Genomic DNA, 23,530 nt, shown 5'->3' with positions numbered 1-23,530 from the left:
TGCAATACTGGAAGGGGTGTGGATCACTTTTGATAGTTATCTCTCTTCCATTGAAGGGGAATTTGATGCATTGGTGATAGGTGGAGGGTACAACCTTCAAGGAGTGAATCCATGGCTGACCAAGGAGAATGTTGTAGGGGAGATCAAGATCTAGTACTTGGCAAGGGGTTTCAATTGTAATGGGGCCCACTTGAAGAGGTAAGGTGATCATGCCCTTTGAAACTCTTTGCGCATCATCATATGCCGTTATTGTGATCCTTCCTGATGTGTCTACTAGGTCCTCAGAAAGTCCCAATTGCTTTATTAATTTGTATGTACATAGATTAAGCCCGGATCCACCGTCTATCAGGATACGTTTGACCTTGTGCTTGTGGATAAGAGCTTCGATGTGCAAAGGTTTGTTATGGTCTTCATCTGCAGGCGCATCTTTGGAGGTAAATACAAGGTGCTGCTGGGCAGTAAGGTTTCCAATGAGGGCATGGAATTGGGTGGTGTTGATGTTATCAGGAACGCGTGATTCAAGAAAGGCTTGCTCCAAAATTTCTTTATGGACCAGGGAAGTTTTAAGAAGTTCCAAAATGGAGATCTGAGCAGGGGTCTTCCCAAGTTGGTCCAGGAGGTCATATCGGCAGGTGGAAGACATGGGCAGTGGATTTGGTGGGGGAGGGACTCCTTGGATGGTGACTTTACCTCGGCGTGTAGTTACATTGCAGTCATTCTGGAAATGGGAGGTGGAAGGCGTGGTGCCTTGAATGACTATCCTAGCAGGATTTGATCTGCTTGGGGAAGAAGGAGGATTAACTCCTTGGATGGTTATGACATTGATATGATTGTCTGTAGGTTCAATGCGACCTACTAAAAAATCAAAGCCAGTTATGTGATTAGCGTAGTCATAACCCACTGCGTTAGATGATGAGCCTTTTCCTTTATCATGCTTTGGGAAGGGTTCTTGGTACATTTTGAGTTTTTCATTGTTATTACCAGGTTTTGAATTTGCTACTTCAATCTCACCCCTATCAATGAGGTCTTGTATGTAGATTTTAAGTTTCATACACTTTCGTGTATCATGCCCCTTGATACGATGGTATTCACAATTCTCATTTTCATTATACCATCTTGTTTTAGGTTGATTGGGGTCAAACGAGCGAGTGATTGGAAAAACCACTGCACCTGCTTGGACAAGTTTTTGAAACACCATTTCAATAGGCTCAACAAGAGAAGTGAAGTCTCTTGGGGTCCTGTTATTTGATTGGGGTGGTCGTCCCTGGATTGAGACATTGTTGTGAGGTTTTTGGGATTGATTTTGATTATTTAATTGATGATTATTGGTGGTGGATTTTGGGGGAGTGACCACGGTTTGGACCCGCTTTGCATCAGTTAGACCATCATTGACCATGTTTTTGTTTTTAGACCAGAATTTTGGCTTGTCGTTACGATAAAAGGGAGAACTTTATGTCGACTTTTGGTAATGTTTCAAGGTTCATTCCTCCAACAAGACATGTTCGAGGGCGAGGCCCTTATCAGTCAATTTTTGGAAGGATTTGATACATTGGGATATTAAGGGTCTCGAAAGTTTAGGTACCAAGTTCTTTTGAAATAGTTCAATTTGATGTTGTTCTGGCATGTCCCACTGGAATTTTTTGATAAGATGTCGCCATCTTTGTAGGAAATTGGCAAAGGTTTGTCCGGGCCTTTGTTTTGTATTACATAGGTCCATCATAGAAACATCATTAACCATGTTGTAAGCATAGTGGGCCACACATTTTTCTGCCAAGTCTGGAAAGGAGACAATGGAACCTTGCGGTAGAGATGAGAACCATGCCAGGGTGTCTCCCATGAGAATCTTGGGAAAGAGTCTGCGAAGATAAAGGTCACTATAGGAGACTTCTTGGCATAAGATGTGGAATTCTCGGACATGGTCGCGGGGGTCTCCTTTGCCTTCATACTTGGTGAATTTGGGGATCTCAAATCCCAGGGAATAGGGTGCAATTGATATAGACGGGTCGTAAGGACAAGGGCAAAACTCCTTGATGATATTTTTCATGTCTTGAATTTCCTTGATGAGGTCTTGTTGTGGACTTTGATAATGATGAATTGTATTTGCCCCAAGAATTGGGTGAGCCAAAGAAGGTGCACCACCACCAATGTATTGATATGATGAGGAGGCGGGAACGTGGGATGTGAGGACCGATGTTGCAGGGATTTGTGTGATAGTTGGTTGCGGTCCGCAAATTGTTGTGATGGGATTGAGTACGGCCCAGATGAAATTTGCGACATTATTGGCAGGAAGGGAAGTTTGTGGAATAGAAATATGTGGTTGACTGGAAGGAGGTGGTATAGAAGTTTTTTGGAGAATAGATGAGATCGGATGTGATAGTGGTATAAATGCTAAGGAGGAAGAAGGTGGGATGGAGACCATGGTGGGAGGTGCGGCAGGTGGCATTGATTGAGCTTGGATGATTGATGGGGCTGCAATTGATTGAGTCTGAATAATAGGTGCAACACTTTGTGTGGGAGCGAGGTCTCCTTGTGGTTGTTGGGCGAGAGTGGATCTATTAAATTCAGGTAGAAGTTGAGCTCCACTCTCAAGGAGAGTTTTTAGAAGTGCAGTAGGATTGTGTTGAATAAACTTTTCCATCATCTCTTGGTTATAAGAAGCCGCAAGGAAAGTTTTCACTTCTGAAGAGAGTTCATCTTGGCTAACCATGTTAGGATTTTGGCTTTGATCTTTATTTCTAGGTTGCCCACTTTGTGTAGGATCTTGCTTGAGATCTTCATATAGGGCACTAATGTCCGGCATGCCATATTGTTGTTCAACCATCTTTCTCTTTTGGGATCGAGTTGTGACCATACACGAATAACCTTGGAAAAGTTTGGAGGGGGAAATTTGTGATGAAAGGACTTAGCAAGATATTTGTGGAATTTTGGATTTTGTCTTTTATGACAAGGGACTTTGTTGATTGGCATGGTTCTTGGATTAGAGCCTAGATTTGATTAGGATTTGACACCTTAGTCCTTGGATGAGGATTTTAGGTGGTGGATGCAACCACAAGTAAGGTGATAGCCAAGTTGTGTAGAATTTAGACCTTGGATTGATGATTAAAAAGCCTCTCTTATACCAAGGGTTGACTAATGACCCTAAGCAAAGTAAAGACATGAGTTAAGAGTCTTGATTGACTCAAAAGGATTAGGCAAAAGGTACTTGGAGAGGATTCCCCTTCAAGAACGAGAGCCAATTGATTAATGATGAGGTCTAAATGGAATTTCACAAGGCATGTAACCTTAACGCGAGGTTAAATTGGATTAGAGGATGATTGGGTTTGAATTTTGATAATTGATTTGATAGTGGAGGGAGATTGATTTGATGTGCTAAGTCCTTGGGAAATTTGAGGATGATTGATGGAGGAGGTATGGTAGTGATGGATTAGAAGAAACTTGATGACTAGGTTGTCTTTGGCATGAACATGACTTAATGGAGGATCGATTAGAATGACAAGTTGTATGAAGGGATACGACCACCCTGATTTGGATGATAGTAGGTGTTTCAAAGGACAAACTTGAATGTTGATGGAGAGGATGAACTCCTACCCTCTCTCTTGGTCTTATGAAACATGGGACGGATGGAGTTTTGACACAATTTTGGACTTTGTGTGGGTAATGACTTGGACAATTGTTTGTGTCTTGACAAGTGTTTTTGCAAAGTGTTTGGGGATAGTGATGTGTTTTTAGTCTTCTCTTGGAAAGTATGTATCAAACAAAGCAAACACAATGATCAAATGCATATTATCTCAAAGACACTCATGCTCATATACAACGTGATTAAGGCTAGCAAGGACAATAGCCATTGGATCCCAATCGGTTTCCCAGCTACGCTTACCCAGAGCAGACACTTAGATGCTCGACCCCACTGGCTCCTCTCCACGACACTCACTTCTCAGGGCAGCCAAGCATCAATTCCCATGAAAACTCCTCATGGCGAACTTCGTGTCTCTACTAAGGGCCGTAAAAATATGGGTGGCTTCAGAGGTCCGACCTCATGCACCAATGACTAGAAGGTTTTTGGCCACTATAAACAAGGTGTTTAGTAAGTCTTCCCGTCAGGAGCTACCTTTCGAAGTTGTGCAATCACAATTGAGGCCTATAGCCCAACGAAGCACCAAGAACTTAGTAGTCACGCAAGCGTGATTGAGATCTCTAGGATCCTCCTAAGCACCCAATGTGAGAGTGAACTCTCATATAGTCCCAACCACTGACCCTTTCGTAGTCAATGACCTATTTATTATAGTGAGTTGGGAACCCCAGGTCCGGGTGTACTCACTTGGGTCATTCCCCTCTTACCTTCTCAAAGAGCAAGTTGGGAGGGCAGACCCGCTAGAGGTAAACACACAATCAAACAAGAAAAGGTTGGAGGGTCTGGATTTCTGATCGTCTAGTAAGACGAGAGCATACTCTCCTACCTTTACGCTTTTCTTAAAGAGACATAAGACAATGGTTCATTCCATTTTAATTAATATCTAGGTGCCTAATTTAAATAAATGCACAATATTTGGTTGAATCAACTAGGCAACCTGCAAAACATCTTGATTAGTAGTTTGAAAAATGGAGTCTTCAACAAGCGTCCTGCAAAAGACAACAAAATGACAAAAATATTAATTTTTTTTGAATTTTTGGGAATAAGTAGAAAAACATGAATAAAAACTTTTTTACTAATGACAAATGTGGCTTTGGAGGAATATTTGATGGGTAAATGGGGTTTGACTAGGTTTTTGCCACTTTCCAAGGGATAGGCAAACATAAAATGGGGATTTTGGAGGAGAGGTGAAGGAATGGAAAAATTTGTCCAAGACGGACAAAGAAGCAAAAGTTGGAGATAGACAATGTGGAAAAATTTGGAGGTGATTGGGTAAAAGTGGAAGGAGTTATGGAAAACCTTGAAAATGGAGGAATGTGGGATTTTGGGCTTCAAAAAGTGGATTTTGGGATAAGGTCCCCTAGGAAGGAAATGTGCAAAATGGCCATGCGAGGGATTTAGTGAAGTTTGGAGGAAAATAGAGCGAAGATAAAGAAAATATGGCGAAAAAATAGAATAAGTTTTGGGTTTTTAAATTTAATTCCTGCGGATAGACAGATTATTAAAACTAAACAGATTATTAAAACTTTTTTTTTTTTTTTAATTCCTAAATTTAACAGGGCAGATTTGCAGACAGTCACAACAGATAGAAAAGTGCCAAAGGTCTGGATTTCTGATTGTCTAGATAGACAAGAGTATACTCTCCTACTTTCACACTTTCCACAAACACAAAAGACTGATTCATTTATCCCCCTAATTAAGCCTAAGTGCCTAAAAATCGAAAACACAGTTAGTGCCTAAAAATTTCAAATTTAAATTTTTACAAAAATGAGGATCACGCAGGAACAAAAAAGAAACGGAAATGAGGATCGCGTAGAAACAAATTTTTTAATTAATTCATGCGGTCAGACAGATTATTAAAATTAAACAAAGTAGATAACAGAGTAGATAACAAAAATTCAATTTTTTACAAAAATGCTCGCGCTAATCGCAGTGCTGTCGTGCTGAAACAAAAACAGAAAAGAAACAGAAGATAGATAGAAGAAGAAGAATGAGGAGGAGATGGGAGAATGCACAGAGCGCTCGCGCTGAAATACAGAGCCGCCAAAGTTTTTTTTTTTTTGCGCTATTCCGGAATCTGCGTCTCACAACTTACAAAAACTCATAAAAAAACATTAGTTCTTAGGGATGTGGGTCCCACCAGGCATGCCAGAATGAAGAGGGGAAAAGATTTGTGAAGTGGACTTAGTTAGAAAACATGCAAGTCAAACATATAATTATATGAAATCAAAGACATAACTCCAAAACACATAAAAACATGAATAAGATGCATATACCTCACAAAACCTTATACCTCTCCCTCAGATTGAGCTTGATGAAGTGAAGGCGCCCCTTGGTGATGCTCCACTTTATGTGCTCCTCTTGCTTGCTTAATGTGGATGGCTCTCCAATGTTGTGCACAAATGAGATGGATCTTGGAGGATGATGGAAATGAAATGATTAAGTGTGGATGTAGGATGATTTTGACATGATAAGGATGCTAAAATGATTTTCCTAGCCTCAAAAGGGCAGCATAAGATTACTGAACTTGGAGATGAAAAATGAAGGGATGGCATCCTCAATTTATAGGAAGAGGAGAGGAAAAATGGATGACTAAGATGGATTCAAGATGAAGGGCTATGATTGCTTGTGAGCTCCCACAAGGCCCAAGAGAGGGTATGGAGACCAAGAGATATGTCTTAAAGACATTTTTTGTCTCCACACTCCTCAAGGTACATTGGGAAGACTTCCCAAGGTACCTTGAGAAGAGCAAAGTGCATTGGGAAGACTTCCCAATGTGCCTTGAGAGGAGCAAGGGATGTGACATTCCTTGAAGAATGGGGAGGAGGAATTTAAAATTCTCTAAAAAGGGATAATCATGGGGATTGGAGGAATACAAAGGAATTAAAAATTCCTTGGGAGAGGAGATGCCTAGAGGATTGTGATATTTTGAAAATCTCACATTCACCTAGGAAAAGAGCATTAAAAGATAGTGGTTGGATGGAAGGGACAAGGAGTTGACTTCATGGCTAATCATGATGATTAGCCATTAGCAACTCATTAGGAGGGGAATTAGAGGAAATGTTAGGTGGGATTAGGATTTGTAGGAGGATTTGACTAGGAGAGAGAATGAGTGGAGGGAATTAAAAATTAGAAGAATAAGGTTAAGTGAGTTTAGGGAGTTTCTAGAAGACTTTATTAGGTTAATGCTGAATTAAGAAGATGGTTTGTAGGAATCATGTAGGTTAACTAATTAATTGAAATTAATTAGCCAAGAGGAAGATTTGTGAGGATTTAATTTTTTAGAAGATTAAAAAAAGGGATTGATTTATTAAATAAATCAGTCACATACTATAGTGACAATATTAATTATATTTAATTAATATTGAGGAGAGTTTGAATTAACATAATTAATTAATTAATTATGTGAGGAATTAAAAATAATTAAAAGTAATTATTTTTAAGTGTCTACACCAGTGGTAAGAAATCTAAGTTTGTTGGAGCGTCTGCTATAAAAATAGTTAAGAAACCAGTAACTAAACTTACTCCTTTTAAAAAATTAGTGTTACACATTAAGGAGTATGGTATATTAGTTGGTTTGAATAAACTTTATGACAAATTTAGTGAAGAAGAGCAAAGGCAAATTGAAGATGTAGTAGTTTTGTTAATGAGTAAGTTCAATAAAGCTCTAATTGAATTGAAAGGGCAAATACCAAATTTTTTGTACATTAAATTAGATGCAAGATGGAAAGTTGCAATAAAACAAGACAAGGAGATTATTGAGTTTGTTCTTGTAAGTTTACAACCAAAAGCCTCAAAGGAGGAATTGCAAAATATCTTTTTGAATTCAAAACCATTCTTTAGATCAAAGAAAAGGCTTACAAGATTACTTGTTGGAGAATCCCAATCCGTACAAGATGAGATTGAGGATATTTTGAAAAAGTTTTTAGGACTTATTCCCAAAGAAGAGGAGCCAGAGAGATTAAAGGGAGAAGATATCCCTGACAATGTGAATATTGATGAAATCATACCAGATGATATTGTTTTTGCTGACACAACAATTGATACACACACTAAGCAAGAAACAATCATTATTCCTGATGACAAGAATGTATTACCGGGAGCTACTTCAACTGGTATAGGTGAAGAGAGAACATAAGCAGAAAAGATAGATGAAGACATGACATAGCAAATGGTGAATGAGCAACCAGAAAATATACAACCCACTGAGCAACTAGAAACGACAGAAGCACAAGAGCCACTGATAGTTACACAACAAAAAAGATGTGCAAACCATTGCACCAGTGGTGAAGGACAAGGAGAAGGAAGAGGAGAAAGCTAAAGAGAAAGCAAAGGAGCATGAGACGGATGCAGAGAAACAAAAGGAGGAAGAAAAACAGAAGGAAGAGCAAGAACAAAAAGTGACCTCTCGGTCACTTATATCAAAGAAGATAATTGATGAAGATGAGGAAGATGACACTGTGAGTATTCAAGGACCAATCAATATGGACATGTTGAGTCCTATTGAGCTGATGGAGATTGCATCTGCCATGCAATCTAAGGCATAAAAGAAGATTATGAAGGCTCAAAGAAAAGAAACACAAACTATTCAAAGTGCAATAGATATACTTTCTAGTATATTACCACAGACTGATATTGACAGTCATAAAGTTAAAGTCATATGAGGCAGAAAAGGTTAAGAGGACTACAATTCTATAGGAGTTACAGATACATATAGTTCCCAAGTTGCAAATTTTGCAGAGAGGCTACAAGGAAACAGAGGCAATCTTGCTGACACCAGAGATGAGCACTCTAGATGCCATGGAGGAACTTGCATACCAGATCTAGACACACATTGAGATCACATCCACTCTTTTGGCACAATGGGATAATGACTTGTAGGCTTTGAAGATTAATTTTGATGACATTTTTTCAAAAATTTAATATGTAACCTGTTGACTCTTATACACTTTGCATCGGTAATACAAATTTTGGTGTATTGTATTCATTTTGTTTTACATGTATTTGCCTACCTTTATCATTGTTGTCAAAGGGGGAGTAGTATTGGTTAGTTAAAATTTTGTAATAGCATGCAATTGCTAAGGGGGAGTTTTGAGTTTTGAGTCCTGAGTCATAATTTTTGTAATGTGACACTTAGACAATTTTTTTTCTAAGTGTTGCCATCAATGCCAAAGGGGAAGATTGTTGGCTTGATGATGATGATTTTGTTGTAATAGGTTGATTGATTACTTGTATTATGTTGTCATTGATGGCAACCATGTTGCCTTAGTCATCTAGATTATTTAGTCCATCCGGTAAAGCCTAACTGGTAGAGGAAGCAGTTAAATAGTGAATCGGTAAATAGTGATAGAGCTATGTTCAAGCGATCGGTACGGAAGATCGGTGAAGAGTTAAGTGTTGTGGTTTGGAATGAATGTTCATGACATCGCCGGGAGTCTATGACCAGAACTGCATTGACTGATTCAAATTTTAGAGTGAGTTATGATGTACTGAGAAGTCAGTCAGGAAGAAGAGTTAACTAGTAGAGCATAGTCACTTAGATCGATAAACCGATAGACAACGTTTTATTTTTAAGTGAAGTTGTTTGTGGTTGACATGAGTAAAGCGTAATGTGCAATATTTTCATTGAATCTAGGAAATTGTTCCAAGGGTTCTTAGCTGACTTAGCAGAGTTGTTTATAAAAAAGGAGTATATTGTGTGATGATGTTATGAGACATGACATCCAAAGTGCAAATTTAATTGTGTGGTGAAAGGTGAAGCTCTTTATTGATGTTTAGTTAGTATTAGAAGCAGATCTAAAGTGGATCTAATCAGGCACAAAGGTGCTAACAATAGATCAGTCACTTGTTGTTCCCTAACAGTTGCAACAAGATAAAATCCTCTAACAAGGTCACTCCTAACAAGGTGATGTAGGATCCTCATAGGTCTGAAGGTTTAAATCCCTTAACAGGGTCACACATTAACTTGTGTTGTTTAAATCCCATAGTTGGGTAGCTCCTAATAGGGCTGGTCCTAACAGGCCTTATTGTAATAGCTCTTAACTGGGCTAAGACACTCTTAACCGGGTGTTCTCCTAACAGAGCATTTGTAAGACCTTAACCGGTCAAATTCCTATTCTGCAGATAGTTGATCTTATGGATACTAATTCCCACCATGGTTTTTCCTATTTGGGTTTTCATGTGAAAAACATTATGTTATGAGTTGCATGCTTTATTGGGTGTTAGCTTACGTAGTTATTTTCCTTTCATGCTTGTTAAGTTTCAAATTGATAAAAGTGGTGATCAGATTTGTGGTGGTGCTTTTTCTTGCACTGATTCACCCCCCTCTCAGTGCCTTATAAGTTTATCAGTGTTATAAGCTTCATGAAATAGAAAAACCTTCCTTCCAGCAGGTTGGCTGGAAGCATCACTTTTCTTTCGCTTTAAATATCCCACGGGATCAGTTTTGCCAAGTCCTTCTTGCTATAGGGTGGCGAGCTGCCTCTATCCTCTTTAATACTTTTACCCCACGCGACCATCACTCTTAATTTTTTCATGTCATGAGGTAGTGGGTGACACCAATCTCTTTGCTTTTATGTTAACTTGCAGGGTCATCTGTCTTCCATTCTTAATATCGTGGGATGGCGGGGGACTCCATTCGCTTTGAATTCATGTTACCTCGCAAGGTCATCCTTCTCCTAATCTTTGTGCCATGAGATGGTGGGGGTGCAGGATAGCAGGGTGCATTTCTTCACGTTTGTTACTTCGTGCGATCATTTCTCTCCACTTAAGCACGTCGTGAGATAGCGGGACAATATAGCCTATTGTGTTATTGACTTCCTTCGTCACAATTTAGCATTACCCCACAGGGTCACTTTATTCCACCCTTCATGTTGTGGGATAGCGGGGGACGCATAAATTTTGTGTTATTTACAACCCCATTGTAGTTTAGTAGTAGCCTTTGGTCAATGTAGAGAGTTGACCATGAGATAGTGATAGCGATAACATGATGTGTTATGTTATCTCTGTAACTGTGTGCAACTAACACGACGTATTATACATGCATACAGTGAAAATTGTTAGAGTAATTGGGTATTTACTTGATTAATTAAACAATATTTGTTTAATTCTTTAAGTTCCCTATTATCTTTTACACTTAAGCTAACATTAGGTGCATAATAATTAATTCTTTTATTAATTATTATGTGCAAGCCTAGGGTTTTCCCTTTTAGGGTTTCTTGACCTATTAAAGGTCAATTTTCTTTTCTTTGTATCATTATGTCATTACACATTTTAGTGAATATTGAGCTCTCCTCTTTTGAGCATATTTTCCTGTGTTTTGTTCTTCAGATTGTTTTGCTTCATTGCTTCTCCTTGTGAAAGATTGTTTTAGCTTGCAGAAGATCTTTAGGCTCCTGTGGTGTTGTGTTTCTCAACTCCAACATGGTATCATAGCGTAGATCTGCAGCTATCTGTTCCTGTTTTTGAGAATTTTTGCATTGGAAGCAAATCTGGGGTTTCAGGCAATTTTTTTTGTGTGCTTAGGGTTAGGCCTTTTTTTCTGAGCACTTTGGGCCTAAATGGACCTCACTATCGTGCTTAGAAGGCCCAAAAACCCCTATAGTCATATAAAATTTGTTTGTTTTTGACTCCTGAGCATCTGGGTGAATTTTTTCTCCAAAACCAGGTCGTATGGCTCTGGCATGCAAATCGAGAAAAAATTCAATTTTTTTTTTCTTTTTTACGACATGTAGGCCGGATTTTTGATTTTTAAAAAAAATCACCAAAAAAAAAAAATGGTGCAAAAGCAAGTTGTTTTTTTTCTAAAAAAAAATTCGGGTTTTTGGACTGCGCAGGGTACCAGACTGACAATCCGGCCATCGTATGACGATCGGCCCTGCTAGTCCGGCTCTCCTGTAGGCTCCGACACCCGGCGGCACACTTTTCGGTCTCCGGCGGCACCCTCCCGGCCCCTGCCAGCAGCTCTCTGCGGCCCGGCGCAGCGCCGCCTTCCGCAACCAGCAGCGCCTCTCACTCCGCCCGGCCTCCGCGCCACCTCGCACAACTCAGCTATGCCATACACTGCCTGCCGCACAACCACCAGCGCCGCCTAGCTCCGCTTGGCCTCCTCCCGCCGCTCCGCCGCTCCTCCTCGGAGCGCCACTGGAGCGCTACCGGAGCCTGGCTCCTCCACCGGACCATGACCCTCTAGCCTTTTTGAGGGGGGGTTCATTTTTTGGCCCTATCTTGAGCATCCGGAGTCAGTGTTTGGAAAACAAATAGGCGTCAGAAAGATGGTTCTGAGCCGAATGTCGTGGAGTTAGATTTTTTTCCTGAATCTACTGTTTGACTGTACTTTTTTCCAGTCAAAGTCGGGCTTCTTTTCTGCACTTCCGGGGCCGTAGATTGTGCAAACGGACTCTGTTTTTCGAAAATGAATAGGTGGTGGAAAGCTATCAACATGCTCTATTCAGATTTGTGATCTTTTTTCTCATAATTTTCATCAGGTACATGAGATATCAGTTTGAAGTTTTTTTTGCTTATGCACTACTTCCTTCTCATCAGTTTGTACTTGGGTTTGGGTTTATCTATTGTGGGGGGGTTTTTTTTTCTCGCTTTATATCATTTATATAATAAATCAAGAACACCAAAACTCTCAAAACAAACAAACCCTTTTGCATCTTTTATCTATTCTGAAAAATCACATAAAAAAACAAAACCAACAAGCCGGTGCAGGTGCAGAGTTTTTGTTCTCATGGCAGATCCTTCAGTTGAGTTGTTGACTTCACACAACTATCACACTTAGAAGCCTCGTATCATGAGGCTTCTCAAGGCACGGGGGTTGTGGTCTTGTTTGGATGAGGTTCAACCTGTATTGCAGTGTCCTTATGAGCTTCTTCAGCACCAGAACAAGATGGATGAGGCCATGGATTTGCTCTCTTTGCATGTCTCTAACAGTCGGGTGAACTCACAATACTGGTTTCCACTTTTTGACCAACTTTGACACTTAGATGAATATTTTGAGAAAAAACCTTCACTTTCTGACACCTATAACTTTTAAACCGTTAAGAATTTGGAGATGATATAAACTAGTGATTTTTAACATCTTGTTTTTAGATTCTAAATTATTTTTTGCAAATTTGTTTGAATAAAATTTTATTGATTTTTCCATCTCCCTCAAAAAGTAGTTGTTTACAGCAAACAACATTTTTTAAGAGTGATGTGTATCCCGAAACGCATAATTTTTTTCCTATAAATGATAAAAACTTAATTCTTTTGAATTTTGGTTTGTAACATCAATACCCAGAGCATGCACTTGGTTTGATAGTGATATGTTGAATATTTTTTATTTTATTAAGTTTTGAAGTTTGACTAATTATAATTTGGATATAGGTGTACATTTGAACACATAACTTGTTCTATATATATCAAAATTCAATTTTCTTTTTTTTGTTAGAAAGAAAACACCAATATCTAGTGCATAGATATTTTCAGAAATTTTTTGAATTAGTTTACTATTTTTCCCAATGCATTGAACAAAGAAGTTCATGTTCGGTGAAAAACCTACATTCATAAGAAATAAAATAAAAATATATTAATGAAATTAAACATATTAAAAGTTATACTATTTGGAAAGATTATAATAAGGACTAAATACTTAAAATAAAAAAACTTTTAAATGAATTAATTTGACCCCCCAAAAGCTAATGTAAAATTGGTTTTTTATCAGCATTTGATAGATGCAAAGGAGACTCCATTGCAAGTATGATTTAGAAGTGGAGAGGTTCTATCCAAGAAATTTTGATCTAAGAGCCTTTGGTTTAACTCTCTTCAATTAATTACTTCAAATGGGACCTCTTAAAGCTTAAATCATTATACTTTTTTAAAAATGTATGATTTCAGCAAAAATCAGGACGTACCAAAAAGTGGGAACCAACTTTGTGAGTTCACCCAGTCTTCTGTTTCACCTTGATGAGTTGCTCACTCCTCGGGCTATGTGGTTGAAGTTTGATTCTCTCTTCGGGAGGGTTAATGAGATTCAAGAATTACAAATTGAGGCAGAGTTGGTTTCTTTGTCACCTGATTCCTTTCCCACCATTGAGGATTTTTTGAACAAATTCAAGACTACAAGATTTGTTCTTCAGGGATGTGGCAAGATCAAGACAGACACAAAGTGCATTCACTTGATTCTTTCGAAGCTTCGGGGTCACTTTCAATTTTTTGCCTCTGCTTTCTACTCCACCATGGATGGCTTGGGTGCTCGTTTCAACATGCCTACCTTTGATGTCTTTTGTGAGCATTTGTCTTGTGAGCAGTCTCATCTTTCTCAGCTGGATAAGCTCTCAGGCTCCAAGAACAAAGCATTGGTTGCTGAGTCCTGTAAGGAGAAGGAGAAACAAAAGCAGAAACTGAAGCCCAAGAAGCATTTTGCAGGTAGTGAGACTTCCTCCAAGCCACCTCCTAAGTTTGATTCTAAACCTCCATTTCCTCCAAAACAAGGGAAATCTTCACAGTCTGGTGAGTCTTCCTCCAAGACTAAGAAGAAATCAGGAGACACTTGCAGTTTTTGTGGCAAGGAAGGACATCCAGTTTCCAGGTGTTGGAAATGTTTAGAGGCTTTAGAGGAAGCCATGCAGCAACATCACATCTCCTCACCTCAGGCATCTTCTCCTTCCACAGGGAAATGTCATGCTCTCACTAATTGAGCTTCAACCTATGGGTCCACATGGATACTAGATTCTGGTGCTTCTCACCATATGACACACACTCAGCAGTTGGTTACTTCTCTTGCCTCTTGTGGTATTTCATAGATTGCAGTGGGTGACTCAGTTCACCTTTCAGTCTTGGGTTCAACATCTGTCTTGTTGGATGGGGGTACTCTGCAGGATGTTCTGGTTGTCCCTAACATATCAACGAACCTCCTGTCCATTTATCAGATTTGCCACTCTGGCTTTGGTAAGACAGTTGAGTTCTCACCACATGATGTGGTTATTCGGGACCTCCATGACCCTGATATGGTTGTGGCTACTGGGAGTGTTGATACTGCATCTCGTCTCTACAGATTTGATGACTTTGATCCCCCTCCGGGTATAGGTTCATCTCTTATAGCACATGCAGATTCAACGAGTCAGCTTTGGCATGAGCGCTTGGGCCATGTCAATTATAGATATCTTTAGTAAATGAGTACACAGACACTTGTTCTTGGGCTCCCACAAATTTCCTGCACTGATGGTGTTTGTCATGGTTGTGTGCTTGGCAAACATCACAAAGATCCCTTTTTGAAGGGATGAGCCTCTCGTGCTTTGGAACCCTTGGAGTTGATTCATAGTGATCTCATGTCCTTTCCCACTCCTCCTTTTTCTAGGGCCAAGTATGTACTCACTTTTATTGATGACTTCTCCAGATGCACATGGGTGTACTTTCTTAAGTACATGTCTGACGTGTTTGATTCCTTTTGAATCTTCAAGACATTTGTAGAGAAGCAGTCTGACTGTTCTATTCAGCGGATACATATAGATAATGGGTGGGATTATGTGAATCAGACTTTCATAGATTTTTGCATTGAGCATGGTTTGCAGCATCAGTTTACTGTTCCCTACACCCCTCATCAGAATGGTGTCACTGAGTGCAAGAACAGAACTTTACGGGAGATGGAAAATTGTATGATTCAGTCCAGGTCCATGGATTCGTCTTTTTGGGCTGAGGCAGTCAATTGTGCCAACTATATTTAGAATCAGATGCCTCACAAGGCGATTCGACATATGACTCCTGAGGAGACTTGGTCTCATGACAAGCCTGATGTTTCTTTTTTCCGAGTGTTTGGCAGTGAGGCATGGGCTTTTATTCTTGATGCTCAGAGGAAAGCCATGGAGCAGAAGAGCTGACCCCTCATTTTTGTTGGCTACTGTGAGGATGTTAAGGCATACAGGTTGTTTGATCCTGATTCCAGAGAGGTCCTATTTCGACAGGATGTTCAGTTTGATGAGCGCCTTCCCACAGTGGATACCCCAACTCTAGTGTCTACTCCTCTGCCTACTCCAACCACTGCACCCCTTTAGAATCTTTTTGAGGCTGATTCTGATGATGGTGTTGATGATCCGCCATCCCCACCTCCACCTGCTCCACCTCAGATGCCCAAGTGGGTTCGCCTTACTGTTGAGGCGGCAGGTCCTATGGCCGGTGATCCTTCAGATACTCGTCGCACCCGTTCTCATACTGTGGGTTCTAGTCTTTTGAGTCATGCTATTTCAGATGATCTTTAGAAGTTTTCAGAGGCTACAGGTCACCCTGAGTGGGATTATGCTATGGAGGAGGAGTATTCTTCTTTGATGATGAATCATACTTGGGATCTCTGTCCTCTTCCTAAGGGCAAAAAGATGGTTAGGTTCCACTGGTTGTATCACACTACGTATGGTGCTAATGGTTCCATTGATAAGTACAAAGCCTGTCTTGTTGCAAAGGGGTTTTCACAGGTTGAGAGTATTGATTAGTTCGAGATATTTACCCCTGTTGCCAAGATGAACTCCATTCACTTTGTACTATCTCTTGCAGTTTCTCGGGGATGGCCTATTTTTCAGATGGATGTGAAGAGTGCCTTCTTGCATGGGGATCTACAAGAGGAAATCTACATGGATCAGCCTCAGGGATTTGTGTAGGATAATTCTTTGGTTTGCAGACTTCAACGTTCATTGTATGGTCTCAAACAGGCCCCTCGGGCTTGGTATGAGAAGATGGATTCTTTCTTACTCTCCACTGGGTTCACCCGTAGTCATTCTGATCATACAGTGTACATTCAGCTTCTTGAGGGTGCGATCCTGATTCTTGTTCTATATGTTGACGATCTCCTCATAACACGTAGCTCACCCTCTCTGATTCAGCATACCCAACACGCCTTGATGGACCAATTTGAGATGACAGATCTTGGTCTTCTGCACTATTTCCTTGGTCTTTAGGTCATTCAGTCTTCTGATGGGATCTACATTTGCCAGCAGAAGTATGCTCTTGACATGCTTCTGTGCTTTGGCATGCTTGATTGCAAGCCTGATCCCACTCCTTTTCAGTCAGGGGTTGTTTTGATTACTGCTCGTCCCACACCTTTAGTCGATTCTACACTTTACAGGCAGTTGGTTGGCAGTTTGTTGTACCTGACTCACACCCGTCTTGATATTTCCTTTGCGGTTGGTCTTATCTCTTGATTCTCCCATGATCCTCATGAGAGTCATTGGCAAGCTGCCAAATGTATTTTGAGGTACATTCGGGGCACTAGTACTCATGGCATTCACTACACATCAGGGGAACCTCACATTGTTGGCTACACTGACTCAGATTGGGCTTCTGATGTCACTGATCGGAGGTCTACTTCTGGCTTTGTTTTCTGTCTTGGCTTTGGTTCTATCACATGGTCTTGCAAGAAGCAGACTGCTCATGCATTATCATCTACAGAGGCTGAGTACCGTGTTGTTGTGCTCGCCAGTCAGGAGATCTTATGGCTTCGACAGTTGATGACTGAGTTTGGTTTTCCCCCTGATAGTCCCACTGTTCTTTAGTGTGACAATCAGACTGCTATTCATATTTCCCGCAACCCGGTAGAGAATCAGCGGATGAAGCACATTGAGCTTCACATGCATTTCATCTGCCAGTTGATTCATGATGGGGTTTTCATTTTGGAGTACATTCCCATTGTCGAGCATGTTGCAGACATCTTCACGAAACCGTTTGCATCACCGCGCTATCTTCAGTTGCGCTCTATGCTTGGGGTGAAGGAAGTTGTCCTTGGGGGGACTTTATGAGGCCTTCCTTCCTTCTTTTTCTTTCACCATGTTCTTTTATCTCTTTTTGGAGAGGAGTTTTTTCCCATTGGGTTTTCTCCTTTTCTCCATTTCATAGAGATTTCATTGTATTTGGGTACCTGATCAGGCCTTGTTGTCGGGACCCATCTTTTCTGCTTTCAGTAGTTGTTCTAGGTTTTAGCTTCTCCCTAAGTCTAGCTTAAAGGGGGGTGTTAGAGTAATTGGATATTTACTTGATTAATTAAACAATATTTGTTTAATTCTTTAAGTTCCCTATTATCTTTTACACTTAAGCTAACATTGGGTGCATAATAATTAATTCTTTTATGAATTATTATGTGCAAGCCTAGGGTTTTCCCTTTTAACGTTTCTTGACCTATTAAAGGTCAATTTTCTTTTCTTTGTATCATTATGTCATTACACATTTTGGTGAATATTGAGCTCTCCTCTTTTGAGCATATTTTCCTGTGTTTTGTTCTTCAGATTGTTTTGCTTCATTGCTTCTCCTCGTGATAGATTGTTTTAGCTTGCAGAAGATCTTTAGGCTCCTGTGGTGTTGTGTTTCTCAACTCCAACAAAAATGGATGATGAAAACAATAATATTGAAAGAATAACAAAGATCCAACCACAAAACCCTAGCCTAACAATGAAAAAGATCTACCATACACAAATGAAGATAACTAAGATCATGCAAATCAACAAAATAGAACAAAGTATACCATTCACATGTCTAGAAGGGTTTCAATCTCCATTTCTTCCTATCTCCATTGATCTTGTTTGATATATTTGCTCTTAGATTTATGTGTGCACAAGAGCTCAACAAAGAACATAAATGTGGTTGATAGTTTGATCGCAAGAAGGCTTGATTGCATAAGATTTTTTTTTTTTATGATTAGGGTTGATAATGAAGGAGAGTATCCTCTTATATAGAGAACACTGTAGGAAATGGAGGGATAAGATTAAGAGGTGTAAAGATAAATGGTCAGCTAGGATTAAAGGGTAGGTAGAGAAAATAAGAAAATAATGAGAGGGTAGGTGGTGTAGGAATTAAGATATGAGTGACATGTGTCAATGGTAGAAAAGGCTAATGAATTAATTAAATAAATAAAGATTTATTTAATTAATAGAGGAAGTGAGATTAATTTAATAAATAAAAGTATTTATTTAATTTAGGAAAAGGACAATTTAAATAAAGTATTTATTTAAATTAAAAAAAGGATAGAAGAAGCTAAATGAATTATTTAAATAAATAAAGATTTATTTAATTAATAGAAGACTTAGGATAAATTAATTAAATAAGTAAAATATTTATTTAATTAAAGAGGACAATTTTAGGTGTCTACAATACACAACTGCGACTGCACTTTTTTCTGAGTCAAACCAGTTTGCTCAAAGCCTTACCGACTCAATGGTTTATGTCTTCTTGTCCAATTTGAAAGTCTCAATAACACATCCCATGCATGCCTTCTATATCTTCAAGTGGGACTAACACGGTGTGTTATGTTATGTTGCAACAACACTTTTTTTGAGTCAAATTAGTTCGCCCAACACATCTTCTCAACTATTGTTATCAAAATATAATGCCAACAATCTCCCCCTTTGGCATTGATGTCAACCTTGCTCAATTTCTACCCATTTGACAACAATGGAAAAGGGCAGGGCAACCAAATGCCAACCTCACACATCTTATCCTTGTTCTCTTAGCTAAAACATATTACTCCCCCTGTGATAACTGCACTGTACAGATGAATTATAACGCTTTGTGGACATAAACAATACCTCAACATCTCCCCCCGAGAGCCATAACTATTATGCTTCATCACCCTGAGAGCACACACACGAATTCAAGGAAGTATAATGTGAAGCTATGAGCTCCCCCTGAACCATAGGCCTCTGAATCCATTTGTGTTGAAGGAGGGAGGGACAATACCTAACCTCAATCTCAGATATTCAAAAGTATCCTTAGGTAGTGGTTTAGTAAATATATTTGCAACCTTATCACTTGTGCTGACATACTCAACTTTAACCTCTATTTCAACTACCTTTTCCCTCAGAAAGTGATACTTGATGGCTATATGCTTAGTCCTTGAGTGTATGACTGGATTTTTTCATATATTAATTGCACTCGAGTTATCACACATAATTGAAATGGGGTCTGAGTATTCTATTTATATGTCTTTAAGTGTCTGCTTCATCCATAGTAATTGAGAGAAACATGTAGTAGCAACAATATATTCAGCTTTAGCAGTATACAGAGATATTGATTCTTGCTTCTTGCTATGCCACGAAACCAACCTATCACCAAGGAAGAAGGCTCCACCACTAGTAATCTTCCTATCATCCTCACAACCTACCCAATTAGCATCAGTGTAGGCTTGCAAGATGAATTCTCCACTCTTTGGATACCATAAGCCATAATCAAGTGTCCCCTGCAGATACTTAAATATTCTCCTTACTACATTGATATGTGATTGTTTTGGAGCTGCTTAAAACCTTGCCACCATGCACACTGCTTGCACTATATCAGGTCTAGAGGCAATTAATTACAATAGGTTTTCAATCATTGATTTGTACAAGGTCTGATCTACATTAGGTGACTAATCATCTTAGCTTGCATCCTGTCACCATAGGGCTACTAACTAGCTTGCTATCTTCCATTTTAAATTTATTTAACATGTCCTTAGCATACTTAGTTTGGGAGATGAATATACCTTTACTTAATTGAGATATTTGTAGACCAAGAAAGTAGGACAACTCTCCTAGGATTGACATCTCAAATTCTGATTGCATTTTATCAACAAATTCTTTACATAGATCATCCTTATTTCCAGCAAAGATAATCCATCCATGCAGACAACAACACCAATAAAATGATTTTCTTTTGATTTTATGTACAAATTGTTGTCCACACACCCTTGCTTGAAGCCTTGATAATATAAATATTTGTCTAGCCTAGAGTACCATGCTATTGGGGCTTGCTTCAAGCCATACAATGTTTTCCTTAACCTGCATACAAAGTATTCACTTTCATATAGCTAAAATCCTTCTGGCTGCTCAATGTAGACCTCTTCTTCAAGATTCCCATTCAAAAATACAGATTTGACATCCATTTGATATACTTTATATCCATTGTAAGATGAAAATGCCAAGAAAATGTTGGCATATGTGCAAAGTGTGATGACATGATGATATGGTATGTTGTCATTGATGTCAATATGCTGAAGTATGAACCGGTATATTGAACTAAGCAAACTGGCAAGAGAACCGATATATGTGAAAAAGTGAAGTGGTATGTTGGTTCAAGTGAACCGGTATGTTGGAATGTGAACCGGTATATCAAAAGTTTTGTATCGGGGTTTCATTTGGTATGACTACCAATTGGTAGTCTCAGCTTTAGGGTTTTCGGTTGATGCATTTCAAGTCTGTGTGATTCGACCGACGACATCCTATGACGGATTAGCATTGAAATGAAGATCATATCGTGTTGCCACGTCAACCTTGTGCACGTGAAGGATTTCCTTGAGGATCTTGCATGAAGAAGATTGATCCTATCTACCTCAGGAATGTGCGAAGTCTCAGTAAATGGTGGAGAGCGTGTGATGGGTTATCAGCTTCCAGAAGTGGCGAAGAACGAACGATGGAGAAAATATTAAGATTTGTTCAAGATCATTTTACATTATGCAATGTGATTGAATGGTCAGGATTGGACTGACTGTATTGATAACCTAAATGTTTAGGGTTTAGGGTTTATGCCACCAACCTATCTGTTGTCTATAAGGTCGATGATGGTTTGCATTGAGAAGTTATTGGCAAATGTTATATGTGTATCCAAGTGAAGAGATACTTGAATCTTGCCAGACCGGAGAAGTGTGTTGATACCTACAGAGTGTGATTGCAGAAGCAAAGGAACTAAAGTGGATCTGCATTAGCATTGAGTGCTGTTATCAGATCAATGTATTACTTGTTGACTTCTAACCATTTCAACAGTTGGAAAATCCCTTAACCAGGTAGCTTTAACAGGCTTTGTGTAAATCCTTTAACAGGGTGACTCAAAATCATTGAGTTCTTCAAATCCTCTTGTGAGGTAACCTTTAACAGGGTTCTAACCTTTAACCGGGTATTTAGCCATCCCTTAATCGGGTGATCCCTAGCAGGATCGGTTCCTAGCAGAACCTATTGTAAAGTCCTTAATTGGACTAGGCTCCTAACAGAGCGAACTTCAGAAGATTTCAGAGAACAACTTGTGGGTATTCATCCCCATTATGGTTTTTCCTAGTTGGGTTTCCACGTGAAAAATCAGTGTGTTATGTGTGATGCTTTTTCATGTGATATCTTAGTGTTTTCTGTCAAGTGGTAAAGCATGCTGATCCAGTGGACTTTATATTTCTGATGTATTACTTGTTTATGCATATGGGTGAAGTGGAAATGAGTTATTAGGTTTTGTGAAGATCTAAGTGTTACCGGTTTATGTGTTTCACAGTCTGACTATGTTTTACCGGTAGTGCCCTGATTTACATCGGTGATCCTGTTTACCAGTTAGTGCAGTCTTTACAGTCAAAGTGGTTTAAGGAAGTTTTTGTCTATACTGATTCACCCCCCCTCTCAGTATTTGTTGGGTAGTTACTGTTCATCACTATCCATCAGAAAATTCTAATAGCTTCAAGCCTTGCAATAGGAGCAAAAGTCTCCTCAAAGTCTATGCCTTCAATTTGAGAGTATCCCTTGCATACAAGTCTTGCAACTTGTTCCTTATGACTTTTCCTTCTTCATTCATTTTGTTCCTATAGACCCATTTTGTCCCAATGACATTTTTATCATTGGCCTTGGTACTAACTCCCATGTTTTTGTTTTCTCAATCTGCTGCAACTCTTCCTCCATTGCCTTCATCCATTTTTCACTCTTGCTGGCCCCATTGTAGTTTATTGGTTCCATTTTAGTCATAAGACAAAAATTAACATGTTCATTGTTCCTTGCATGTCTTCTCCTTATTTGCACACCCTCATTCTTATTGCCAATGATTTGATCTTCAAGATGGTTCTTTTGGACACATCTATTTGGGGCCTTGTTGACAACTTCTTCTTCACTTTCAAATTGATATTCATCTTCTACATATGGTTCTTCAATATGATTTACCATATTTTGTTTTCCTTTATGAAAGTCCTCATCTACTCTCACATTTACACTTTCAACAATTTTCTTTGGTCTTTTGATGAAACACTTGTAGGCCTTGTTGTGAGTAGAATACCCCAAAAATATCCCTTCATCACATCTTGACTCAAAACTACCTAAACCATCCTCATCTCTTCTGATGAAACATCTTCTACCAAACACTTTGAAGTACTTAACTGAAGGTTTCTTGTCACACCATAGTTCATATGGAGTCATATTTCTATTCACCCTTAGTTGAACCCTATTCAATGTATATACAATAGTATGGATTGCCTCTTTCCAATAAACATCAAGTAGATTAAATTCATTTAACATTTTTCTATCCATCTCCTTGACAGATCTATTCTTCCTTTCCACAACACCATTTTGTTGAGGTGTTCTAGGAGTTGAATATTGTCTTCTAATTCCATGTTGCTCACAATAATCTTCATATTAATTTGATATTAATTCTCCCCCTCAGTCTGATCTCAGACATTTCAGTTTATAACCACTTTCCTTTTCAACCATTTTCTTGAAAATCTTGAATCTTTCAAGGCTTGTAACTTTTGTTGCAAGAAGGTGACCCATGTAATCCTTGAGAAATCATCAATGAGCAACATTAAGTATTTCTCACCATTGAGTGTTCTTGTCCTAGTTGGACCAAACAAAGCAGTATGTACCAATTCCAAAGGTCTTGTAGTAGAGTACTCCTTTGTCTTGAATCTTACTTTAGTTTGCTTTCCTCTTTGAAATTCATCACATATGGTGTTTGTTGGCTTAATAATATGAGGTATGTGCCTTATATATCCTTTCTTGCTCACTTTGACAAGGTTGTCAAAATTTATGTGACCCAACCTTCTATGCCACAACCAACTCTCATCAACTTGTCCCATCATGCACTAAGATTCAAAACATTCTTTCAAGTTGTAGACATTTTCACCAATCCTTTTTCTTTGCAACTAATTTTCCATTGCTTTTTTCT

Source organism: Cryptomeria japonica, chromosome 5 (genome assembly GCF_030272615.1).
Source record: "Cryptomeria japonica chromosome 5, Sugi_1.0, whole genome shotgun sequence".
NCBI lineage: Eukaryota > Viridiplantae > Streptophyta > Pinopsida > Cupressales > Cupressaceae > Cryptomeria > Cryptomeria japonica.
This window is presented reverse-complemented; position numbering follows the sequence as displayed.